General features: G+C 40.0%; 1 protein-coding gene across 19 annotated transcripts in view; it reads right to left on the bottom strand.

The window, feature by feature from the left end:
- The window catches only part of tshz2 (teashirt zinc finger homeobox 2), a 161,916-nt gene that overhangs the window by 136,166 nt on the left and 12,967 nt on the right, over window positions 1-12,783 (bottom strand). For all 19 annotated transcript variants that reach the window (XR_015777391.1, XR_015777400.1, XR_015777399.1 and 16 more), the window contains one exon: window positions 1,612-1,688. The gene's annotated coding sequence lies outside the window, so the exon portion shown is untranslated. The remainder of the gene's footprint in view (window positions 1-1,611; window positions 1,689-12,783) is intronic.

Raw genomic sequence — 12,783 nt, 5'->3', positions numbered from 1 at the left:
TGCTGTATTTCATTACAATTTACAACATGTATACCGTTTTTTTACAAGTCCATCCTGAGCTAGTCGCTGCCTTTTATTATGCCTTTGTAAATTGTGCCGCAGTGTTAAGTTTCAATTTACAGTCAATGGAGGCGGTCATTTTATTCAATGCCGTTTTCCCCCTGCATCTGCCGTAATGGCGCTGCTACAGTGGAGCTAGCCATTTCCTCTGATCTGCTGTTTATGAATGTAGAGCAAAGAGGTGGAAAAAGGAAGCGCAAGACAAATTAAACATGATAGTGTTCTCTATTGATTCTAAACAAACACGCATGCTCTTTTCTCACTCTCTGCTTTCGGCACTTGATGTGTATAACGAGCCTTATCATTATGCACTATGTACTACTGCCTTTTTTTCCTCAGTTGATAACCCTGACCACAATGCACTGCTCAACGCGCTGGAGTGCACACATCAAGAGGCCTCTTCTAATCCTGCCGGGGTACTTAGCAGGCATCAAAATTGGCGCGGAACTTTTCCGAAATCCACTGTCATAAATCCGATGATTTTTGAAAGGGGAAGGGGAGAGAGAAAGCCCTTTATTGGAGAGTCGGGTGTGTGTGTGTGGGGGGGGGTTGGATAATGTTGGACATAATCCAGCCTCTGACAGAGGAGGAGGGGGAGCCAGCATCGTTTACAGAGAGGCATATGCTCCCTCCCTTCACACAGACATGAACTACAGCAAAGCAACCTTTTACCAGCCAGTCGGAGAAGGATAATCTTTCCCCTCGCAGCACAATGCAGGAGATTACATGGAGAACATGTCAGTCTGCACTGGATTTGCTAGACACTAGATCTCTTGTCCCTATCGATTTGCAGGCTTCTCATTCATGTTTTCACACGGGTCTCACAGGCATCAAGGCCAAAAGCATATGGTTGGGGAAGCAGCCATTCTTTTTCTCTCTGCTCTCGCCCTCTTTGTGTGATTGGGTGCTTCATTTTATGTGTGTGTGCGTGCGCTTCACCAGCATTTGCACATACATGATCGCAACGGTGTCAATGTAACACCTGCTCCCGGGAAATGCGTTTTGTAATCACAGGACAAGTTAACCTCGACACCACAGACTGCAGATGTTGTAATCCCTGGTGCTATTCTGTCGCTGTTGATTTGCTTCGGCGCAAGCACAATCATCGCCCTCATTTTAGGGGTTATAGTTTCCCCTAAAGCTTTGCATTATTAATCAATTATTACATTGCACGCCCCCAACACAAATAACAGAAGCTGCCATGGTTTACACACAGCTGGACCCAGGTGGTGAGGACTTTCTCTCATGAGCAGGGCTCTTTCGTGTGTATTTTCTCGTAATGCATCACAGCAGTTTATCTGATAGAGACAAATCTGCGTGTTTGAGTAAAGTGGCTCGAGGTTCATTACACAAGTGTCTGAACACCTAAACCTTTTTGACAAGTTGAAGGGTCACCAAACTGACTTTCGTTGTTGGTTTGTTTTTAAAACAATGACAATAAAGATTTTATCTCATCTTACAAGTTTTGACGACCTTACACCAAACAACTCCTCAAGCGATTTCGATGTCTCAGATAAATTTCAAGTATCAGAGAAAAATTATGAGTTTTACCTTATTTGGTGCGTGCTCCTGTGATCCCGATCATGTGGTAGAAGGTGGGTGAAGGTCTTTATCTTGTCTTGACGTTCCTAGAAATTAAAACATGTTTCAAATTATCGTATGTTTTTAGTCTTTGGTCTTATAAATTCTTAATTTCAATGATGTGGACACTGTCAACAACCAATAGCTGCACTCTGTACAACATTAAAGGAAGGAGCAAACAGGGTAAACAGTAAACATGGAGGGGACTCCAGGGAGGCGCAAGAACATGAACAAGTCTCTGTTCTCTTACTGTGGAAAAGGAGGAGAAACTGGTGGAGCTGTTCAGTGAACAAGAGTCGATGTGTATTTCTCTGTGACTGATCGACCAACCAGCACTTATTTAAGCAAAAAAAATAATTTTTTTAAACTGTTAACCCCTCATTCCCACAGTCTTCTCAAACTAAAATAGCATAGCAAGAAGCTGATAGCAAGTTGAGGGGACAAAACAAAATGTAAAGTTTACATGCAAATACATTTGATCTTTACAGATTGCACTGATGTCAAATTGACAAGAATACAGTCAATATATGACGCTTTTTCTCTGATGTTTCTGGAGTTATGTGTTTTTGAGGACATGTAAGGAATTGTTTATATGTTGTATTTCTTAAAGGTAGTTCAGTGTAATAAATTCTACCAGGTGCAGGATGGGAAATAATCTCAGAAAAGAAATTTAGTACAGTTTTGCGAATAGTGATCCTGCAAAAGTCTTTGCAAAATCTTAGTGTGTGACTAAAAACATATATTGTCTTTAGATATGAGAGGGTGTAAGACATTTTATTCAGCAATAATCTCCACAAATTAACCATCACATTTATGATTCAAGTGTAAATGGAACAGGGCTGTAAAGGCATGTTCTTGATAATACTATGGTGTGATTTCACCACTTGTTAGCAACAGCCTTTTTTAAGACAAGTGAAAGCTTCATACCTCACAAACAGGGTATTTACTGACCTATTTTATGCTGTTGTAAAAAGCATAAAAAAAGGTTCTTATGCATGTGTTAAAGAAAGACCAAATTTCAGGAATTTAAACAAAAACCCATTCAAAAGACCCACTGACTCTAAGATGAGGGAACTGAGAGTGAAAAATAAATTCCAGGTTAGGACTCATTCCTGAAAACACCAAACACGAAAATCCTAAAGCAAGTTAACTATAAACACTCGTAACAAAAGTCTAAAATACTACCATTAAAACTGGCATACTGTTTAATATAATGAAAATGTTACAGCAGTAAACTTTGTTAAAACTTAACTCCAGTAAAGTTTTTTGACACAAAGTAAAGTGGCACAGAAAGCCTCTTGGTCCTGAATGACAAAAGCCCTCCATATTTTATGCAACTTTGAAGAGGGCAGATTAAGGCCCACAGCAGCAGACTTTGACAGAGGAGTCCAGTGGACTCACAATGCCCATTTTAAGGAGCAGAAAACAAGAAGTCCTCACTCATGCGTTTCTTAGTGATCAATATGCTAACTCGGGGAATGCTAAAATCGAGGCGGATGTTTGACAAAGATGGATAGATTTGCACCGTCCGTGAAATGTCACTGATTCAGTGGAGGATGTCACCTCAGGATCGCTCGGCTGTGTGATAAGCCTGACACATCAGCTTGGGGTGGAAAGTGGCGTGGCGCCACTCTCTCGCTCTCCCTTCCTGTCAGAGCAGACGGATGACAACGACCACCACTGCTGCGGGTCCGGTGGGACCCAGGTAAAAATGAACACAATTAAAAAATGGATGAGTTGCAATCTGTGGAGAAAAGTCAATGTGTGAGGTTTCGGGTGGTTAGCGACTGAGTGGTCGCAGAAAAAAAAAATCATTAATTTCAAGTGAGAGTTGTCAATCTAGATTTGATAGAAACACTCTGAGCTGCAAAAAACTTCTCTCGTTATTCTTTGATTAGTTTTACATCTAAGCACTTGTGTTTATTTCCAAAAAGTGATCAAATTTAAGCGTTAAATTACTGAATGTAGTGCCTTGACACATATGTCCACATCCACTGTGATATATTCAGATTGACATACATCACTTTCATTTTCAGCACATTAGACACTCCTTGCTGGAGATTTCCCTGATAATGGGAACAAAGCTCTGCCATTTTCCATAGATAATGTAATTGCCATAGGGAATGAAGCCATAAAGATGGCAATAAAGGTTTTAATTTTACTGCCGTCTTCCAGAATTTGACCCTTTGTGATGCCGATATTTCCTTATGCCCCGAGGCAGGCGCTCGGAGACTCCTCTCTCTATTTGTTCAAGATCAAAGGTCTGTCCAACAACAAGAAGCACTGACAGGCTGCTTTGGCATATGTTAGGCCCGTCTATTGGACCATGGGGAAGGTGAGAGAGTGAGAGCTTTCTAGCTTACTATTTTCCTCATCACTCTGTCAGAGAGGCTCGTCTCTCGAGACTTTGGGCCAGTTTGTGTGGTCAAAACAAGAGAGTCGCACAAGGGGGAAAACAGCAATCACCAGAGTGGTACTTTAGACCGACCCATAGCTTGACCTGCTGTCAAATTCCCAACCTTGTTCCATTCTGACGCTCCCTTTTGGCTGATTTTGACTGATTGGTTTTATTTTGTTTTGCCTTTTGTTGTTCCTCAGCCCCGCTGTCTTCCTCTTTTTCACTCGTAGGCAGCGCGGATCATATCTCATATTGTATCCCAACGACTTTGATTGTAATCCTGTTGCTTTCTGAAGGAAAAACACCAGAAGCTGACAGAAGACAAAGCACCATCCACCCACAGGATCCCGGGTAACTAATAGCCCAGGTCAAAATCTGTCCTTTTATTTATAATCCTCAACAGCATGAAATATGAAGGGGTAGATTGAGATGCATAACTTCACCCCCTTTTTTTGAAGCAGGAAGCCCTCAGACACCAAAAATGATGAAATGCTTTGGCTGAGAGGTAAACTATTAATAGACTCCTCCACCTGAAACTGTCACTGTGATCCCTGCTCTACAGCCCCGCATCCACACCAGGAGCACCTTTCAGGGACCTGTGAAGGGCTGCTCAGAAGGACTATCACATATGCTGAGGGGCACACAGCACCTACTGTACAGAAGGCACGCCTATCCAGAGACCAATACGTTTCATAATTGATAGAAGCATGCATGTGTCAGTAACTCCATGATGTGAAAGCAAAGTGTGGGCATGCAGATATTTCATATTGTGCTGATTCTGTGTGTATAACTGCAAATCTGTTACAAAAGCCTAAAGTGTTGTTGAGTCAAATAGAGGATGATAGTAAAACAGGCACGCCTGCATTTTTCATGGCCAACTAATTAGCCATTTCCCCTAAGAAGCACAATAAGAGCTCTTGCGTGTGTCACCGCCGTCTGCTGTGCATCATGAATAAAACGCTCATTTTAAATATTTTGGGGACAACTATCGGGATGTAAATCAGCCGGCAGTAAAGTTATGTCAGAGGAAAAGTCACTGCCGGTAGCAACCACATTCCACAAATGATCATTTATTACCCAACACTATTTTTAAGGGGGAAAATAGCAGCCTCCCTTTGTCAAATCTAACAAGGGAATAGCTTTCAGGTGCTTATACTACTATAACTCATCTCAGTGACCTTTTGAGCAGGAATTAGGGCACTTTCATCCTTGCTCAGGTGCTTGTTGGAGTCCATTAGCATTTTTAAAAAGTGCTGCAGACTGTAAAGAAAAACAGGGAATCTTTCATTAATAGACCTAGTGAACTTTAGCATGTTGGCTAAATTATGAAAAATGACCTGATACAGGATGATTATAGCACAACTGCAGACTTTACATTTAAGGAATACTTTTACCCCCAAAAAATGATCATTTGTATATAAATTACTCACCCAGTGTTATGTTGAATTTGGGAACAAAACTTTGTTTTTCTTGTATGGCTGCTGTAAATAAAGAATCCAAAAACTTTGTGATGTACTGAAATGAATGGGGGACAAGTTTTCATAACAGCAAAACGATATCAAAACATCCATTTACAAACTCTCACACAATTTATACAACATAGTCCAAGTCTAATATATTGTCCACTTGTATGCTCAGTAATGGCCACACATATGCAATTTTGCTAAAACCTTGCTATTTTACACACCTCCAAATAAACAGTGCAGGCATGATACTCATCAGTGCCTAAAACTGTACGTTTTTAAGTTTTTTAAATGGAATATTTAAGTTTAAGTGAAAAGGCATGTTTTTGGAAAGCACTGGGCATACAGCTGGATAATAAATTTGATTTGGATTATATTGCACAAGTTGTGTGAGACTTTGTGAGTTTTACTGCCTTCTCAAACAGGACTAGTATTACTCGTGGACTGCATGTGTTTTAGAAATAAAAAAAATTTAGAAAATCTCAATCTGATTCCTAAGATGCTGTTTTGTGCAGGACTAATATTAACAACGTTCGAAGTTGTTTATTGTCAAATGGACAACAGTTGCAGAAAAGTCATTGCAACTGAAAAACTCCGTCACAGACTCCTTTCAATAATGCAATTTAAATATGTATTTAAAAAAAGGAATACAATCACACAAGTAGAAACAAAGAGAATTTGGATTTAGGGATAAAAAGCAGTGCAAGTGAAAATAATGAATAAAAATGTAATTATAATATGAAGTCAAGTGATGTCGATCAGTAGTTGTGTAAATAAATATGTATGTACAGAGATGTAGACTGTTATCATTATCACATGACCTCTGTGTGTGGCAAAATTTTATTCGTAATTTGTAGTGGAATTTTCACTTGACAAATTACAGACATGGCTGATTCACACATTAAATAAATCACCTAGAAGCCTCTGCGATTATAACAAATGATATAACGTAATATGAGTCCCATGCAAATAGGGCTTATGACTTCAATTCATCAAAATTTTCCATGTTTTAAGATCTGCATTTATTGTTGAGGGATTCTTCAAATACATTTTTTTTTTTTTTACGAGTTCAACTTAACACCGGGTGAGTAAATCATAAAGAAGCGGTCATTTGGGGATTGAAGTATTCCTTTAAAGCACCATCTACTGACTAATAAGCTAAATTATGTGGTTTTATTTTTATAGCATTGTCTCCAGTTTTACACAGTATTTAATGTTGAAGCTAAAATCCATGACAACTTCAAGCACACGTAGTAATCATGGGTTCATTTTTCCTTGTTTCAAATGTTCAGTTCCTCCCTTATCATTATTCTCCAATTCAACATGCCCCTCCTTCAGGGAAATTACATAGCCAACCACCTAATCCCAGTCGTGGTGAGTGCTATTCCACGCTAGCAGACCAAATTAAACATCTGACTGAGATTGCTGAGAGAGACAGGACGCACAGTCTTGTAACCCATTCTCTATTTTTGAAGCTTCTAAATAATTCATAGATAAAACAAAACACAACAAATACCTTGAGACATGTGCTATCCAGTAAGTTAATCCCACAAAATGAAATAGAACTTTATCTTGCAGCTCAAATTGAAGCAATACCGTGATATTAAAGTGTGAAAGAGAACACAAACACTGCAACAAATTACAAAATGCCAGGGGGACCAACAACAGTATTACAGAGGACGACCAAATACCATTTCATTTTTCAGTGTGGGACATGCAGTTCAATACCATCGTTATTGTCAATAAATTGTAACATGCAAGCTAGTTGGAGTCATCACCGCCAGTGTCATATATCAAATCATGAGGTAGCTGCATGATCAACCTGGGTAATTCACTATATGTCAAAATATCGTGCAAGACCAGCAAAAATCCTCATTATAATAAGGAAAAATATCACCAGCTCCTAAGTTCAGTTTGAATCAACAACGTAAGGTACTCCAGAGTCCTAATGTGCCAGATAGTGTTGACATGTCATACCTTCTGCTGTCTGCTGCTCGTTTTGTATTACCAGTTTTCCTGTGATCAAAAGCATTAACGTAAAAAAAAGGGGATATCTGAGTGCAAATATCATCTTTATATGGCCATTACTTATTAATCTTTAAGTTCATTCCGGAGCCACTAAGTCATGTCACCTAGATGTCCTCTGAAAGCAAATGGCCCGACACAGTGTATTGAATTACATGTTCCCCTATTTACTGGAAAAGCAGGTCTTGGAGATAACAAGAAAGGTGATATTTACAGTAGCCTGCAGCAGTGTGATGTGCCCTGCCAAATCACAGCTCAGGTGGGCCAAGGAGCTCCTCCGTGTTGGTAAGCGGGACGAGACTGTGCCAGAGATGCACCGAAAGTTTCATTTAAATGTATCTCACATACATACTTAAAAGTGCAATTTGCATAACTGTAAGTAAAGATCAGTGACTAGAGGTGATGGTTTAAAGGAATACTTCACCCACAAAATGATCACTTGTATATCAGTTACTCGCCCACTGTCATGTTGAAGTTGTGACTTTGTTTTTCTATCATGCCTCTACAGCAAACAAAGAATCCAAAACTGGAGGAAATTCTTGATGAATTAACGTAGTAGGACTCCACCTTTTACGACAGCAAAACAACGTCCTAACATCTGTTTACAAACTCTCACACAACTCGTGCAGTGGAACCCAATTCTCCTTTCTTTAATCGTATACTCAACGCTCCCTAAATACATGCATTTACACTAAAACTTTACTATTTAAAAAACATACGTACTTGCTACTGCATGCCAGTAGCTTGTATGGGCTACTGGCATGCAAAGAGTTTTAAATAGCACGGTTTTAATAGAAATGCTGGTGTGAATGAAATACTGAGCATACAGCTGGATAAATGACACCTGGGTTATATTGCAGGAGTTTTGTGATAAAGGGATATTTAAATGCAGTTTTGCTGTTGTAAAACACTGACCCCTATGACCCCAGGAATCAAGAATTTTCACAATTTTTGGATTATTTGTTCACTGTGGAGGCATGCAAGAAAAACTAAGTTTACATATGATAATTTTGTGGGTGAAGTGTCCCTTTAAGTGCCCTTTACAGTGTTGGCCTGTTAGATTTTTCAGTTGGTTTTCTGTTAATCAAATTTCTATACAGGCAGTTTTTTATTTTTCATTTTAGCCATGGTGACAAACTGCATTATTCTTTTAATTCTCTCAGACAAACCACTGTGGCAGCTGTTGAGAGGTTACTTTTTCCAGGAAGGAACCTGCTGAAACAGCAAAGACAGCAAACAAAGCAGTTTTAAAAAATTTGGTGATATCACCTCAAACTAAAATGCAGATTAAGTCCTGTCAAGTTAAAATAAATTGAAGAATATATTTTTCCTCATAATAAGGGGCTATGTGACAACAGCTTGACCGTTTCACTTTGCAAACTGTCACATTCAGAGGCAAATCGTCATGTTTTTGGCGGCAAAAACAAATCTGAAGGTAATTTGTTAAAAAAATCAGCCAGTCTAGTGCAATATCAAGCTAATGACAACACAACAGAGAAAGCTTGACTTTAGATTAGAGCCAAAATTATCAGATAATTAATCAATTAGTGAAGCAACAGTAAATTTAACATCAACTACTTATATACTTGATTAACTTTTTGCCCTTTCATAAGCAAAAAAGTCGAAAACTGATCTGGATCTAGCTCCTGCTTGGCCCACTATAATGATTTTCTGCTTTTCTTAATTTATTGCTATTAAAAAATATTTTTAGGGTTAATACTGCTGGTTGGACAAAACAAGCAACCTTTGTAGTTACTTTGAGGTTCAGGAAAATCTGGTGGGCATTTCCTCCTGTTTTCTGATATTTTGTAGACTAATCATTTAATCCAATAATAAAAAAATACAGTGTAGATTAAGGAACAATGTAGAAAGATTTCAGCTTTGGTTTAAGGTTAAACTCTATGGTTTTGGTTAGATTTTGGTCCTAAAATTAGCTTCACATTTCACTAAGAAGAAATGTACTTCTCTGATTTTATGCATGAATCACACACTTCACATTTTAAGACAGCTTGTTCATTAAGAAAATCATCAGTGCTTTCATAAGCTGGATTCACTCTAGTCTCAATCAATTTGCAAAGAGGCAAATTAAAGTTTATCTTTTTAGTCGTATTTTCCTGGTTTATACATGATTTTTGATGCAATAACCTCTGTTACATCAATTAATTACTTCATGGTAATATGTGACTGTGAAACATTTAGAGGCAGAGACAGTGCAGCATACGAACGGGAGCACTTTATGGTTAATAAAGTGTTTTGATCATCATATATAGGACTTGGGAAACAGGTGCAGATGAAACAACTGGAACACATGGTGGAAGCCAGAAGCTCGGCACACCTGTTCCCTTCCTGCTAAACAGCCTCGCAGTGGATCGTCTCTGGAGCACAAAATAACTTCCATCTCGCACACATGGCACACATTTCTCCCATTCTAATAGCACAGAGATGGAGAACAGACATTTGTCCCTTTTAGGGCCAATAGCAATGGTGATAAATGAAAGCAGGACTCTTTCTCTATGCTGCTGGAAGATCTTAATGCATTTTCCTCTGGTCTGTGTAGACAGAGCACTCCGCAGGGAGGGAGGGGAGGATAAGTAACTATAGGAGGTGGTAATGGTGTTGGTATCGGCTGGTGTTGTTTGCCCTAGCTGTATTGAAGCGATGGTCCCTGAGGAGCCTGGCACAGGGAGCTGGGTTTGTCAACCTTGTCTGAGGGACTTAATATGAAAACAACACTAATGAGAACCATTTCCATTGCTCTGTTTATTTTCAGAGATGCATTGAGCGGGGCATACACACGGCTCAGTGATCGCACGTTGCATTGCATTCATTATGGGGCCCTGGATGGGCTACTGATACATTACACACAAACACACTTATAATTGCATTTTTTTTATTGTTCAGTGCTACTTTTAATGCTGCAGTGAAGCAAAATGGGCTCCATCTGACCAAACACAATCATAAGGTTATGCATCCGCCTGGCATCTTTTATCCTTTTTAGAAATTCTGACTAAAAGCCAGAAATTAGACGTATTTAATGTGAATTCCATGACTGGAGCAAAAACACTATATGGTAGATTCTATAGTATGTGAAGAGGTATTCTCTTCATCAATAAATGACAAGCTTCAGCAGACAAGTATCATTTCCTCAAGCAAAATGAATCCTCCCGCGTCCATCTATTCACTCACAGACATGCCATTTTGAAAATCTCTCTAAAGTGACATTACTCCAGAGATTGAAACCACTATTTCATTGAGCAGAAAATTGCTATTGAATTTGGAGCTGAATAATTGGGGGCCATGTTCCAATTCGAGCCATAGAAAAAGGTAGAGTTATGTTTTACTGTCACACTCAAACCAATGACATTCTGAAGCTGAGCGGCACAAATGGTATGGGTATTGTTGGACGGGACATTGCTCTCCTTTGTATATGAGCCATATCAAGCAAGGAGTTGGGAGGCAATTTGGAAAAGGATGCAATTCGCTTTGATTTGATAGAAGGCCATGAATGGAGTGAAAAAATAAATAAATATCAGTGTTTTGAAGAAAAGATACACGCATTGAGCTGTGTAGTTACATTTGCTGGATTTCTCAAAGCGCTGACTACATATTAGATTCCAAAATATTGGCTATAGTGAAACTGAAAACAGGACTAAACTCTTCTTATTTTCTTTTTTATTGTGCTTTTGCAGAATTTTACTGGAAAAGGAGAAAACTTTCTTTCTGCAGTCCGTAAGGGACCATTTGTTATTTATCAGAGGGGAGGGGCTGGTACAAAAAGGGGGAGGCATGTCAAATAATTTTTTAAGCACTGGGGAGCGGCTTATGTTTTTTTGTTTTGGCTTAAGAGAGGGGCATTCAACTTTAAATGGCTGTATTTTGTATCGTCTTCACCACAGATTTTTATAGAAAAGTAGGCAGTACTGTTTTCTTAGGGATAAATGCATAAAAACATAAATTAAATGTTTTTTGTACATATAAAACATCATGTTTAAATGCATCTAAATCAAAAGTGAGACAGTTTTCTTCTTGATGTGACAATAACGTCACAGGCGTCTTTACATTTACAAAAACAGCCACCATTTAAGAAAAGAATAACTGCTTCAGCGGCTCTTTATCCGTTTGCTGTATTTCTTGTGTTGAGCTCGGTGGCACTGCCTCTCTCTCCCCCCTCGCTCTCTCTCCCCCTCCCTGCCCCTCCCGTCATCCAGTGATCGTTTTGTGAACCCGTTAGCCTGTCATTGGTTTAGAGACTCCAAATGACCCTGTGTTTCTGCAGAAGACTCATTCATCCCCTCCCTCTCCCTCCCCAGGCCACTGGCAATACTGATGACCACCAGAAAGACACACACACGCACACGGGCACACACACACTTCTTACGGACAGACATTAGCACATGCACGTACACACACACACACACACACACGCACGCACACACACTGATGGCTGCTGTGGTTTGCTGGTGTAATGTGCTTTGTTGTGTGAAGGTATCAATCAGAGGGGAGCAGATTATTAGAGTGTCTGAAAGAGATCAAACAATGTTGCCGTCTGCACCCACACATGGCTGATTTACAGGCAGGCTGATAAAGTACTGCAGCTCTCTGTCAGGGGCTACATGACGGCTCGCCGCGCTCTTAGGATAAATTATTGCAGAGGCCCGCGGTAATGTCTCTCCACCTAGCAACCAGCCGCCCCAGCCGCTGCCAGGGGAGCCCTGCCTCGTCTGCCATAATGGCACTGTGTCCGGGGTCAGCAGTTACTGTATCGTAGCGGGGTGGGAGGGATATATACACACACACACACACACACACACACACACACACACGTACACACACACGCTCGGATGCATGCGCGTGCACGGTGCGCACCGTTTTCTCGTTTGTCTCTACACCTGCCATTGGAAGCAATGCCAAAAGACACTCAGGGATGACTGCAGGAGGACTGAGTGGACACAGGGGAGGAGCTGATGTCCCGCTACAATTTTGCAGTAGAGCAACATTTTGAAAAACTGACGCCAAGGTTCCAAACAAGACAGTGCTGAGAGAGGAGCGGGCGCCATTATCAAAAAAATAAAGCTTGGCAAAAACATTATAGAGAGCCATTTGTAACACTAAGTCTGATCTCGCTTGTGTGATTGGCTGAGAGGCAATTCTACAGACACATTACTCCATACTAAGCTGTGTCAAACTGTCCTTATGTCAGCACGCAGGCCTGCACAAAAACAATCGCTTACTGATTGATAAGAGCCTAATAGGAAC

Source organism: Plectropomus leopardus, chromosome 9 (assembly GCF_026936395.1).
Source record: "Plectropomus leopardus strain MGB_pleo_1.0 chromosome 9, ASM2693639v1, whole genome shotgun sequence".
In the NCBI taxonomy this organism is placed as follows: domain Eukaryota; kingdom Metazoa; phylum Chordata; class Actinopteri; order Perciformes; family Serranidae; genus Plectropomus; species Plectropomus leopardus.
The sequence above is the reverse complement of the archived record's forward strand: the minus strand, read 5'-3'. Positions and strand labels throughout refer to the sequence as shown.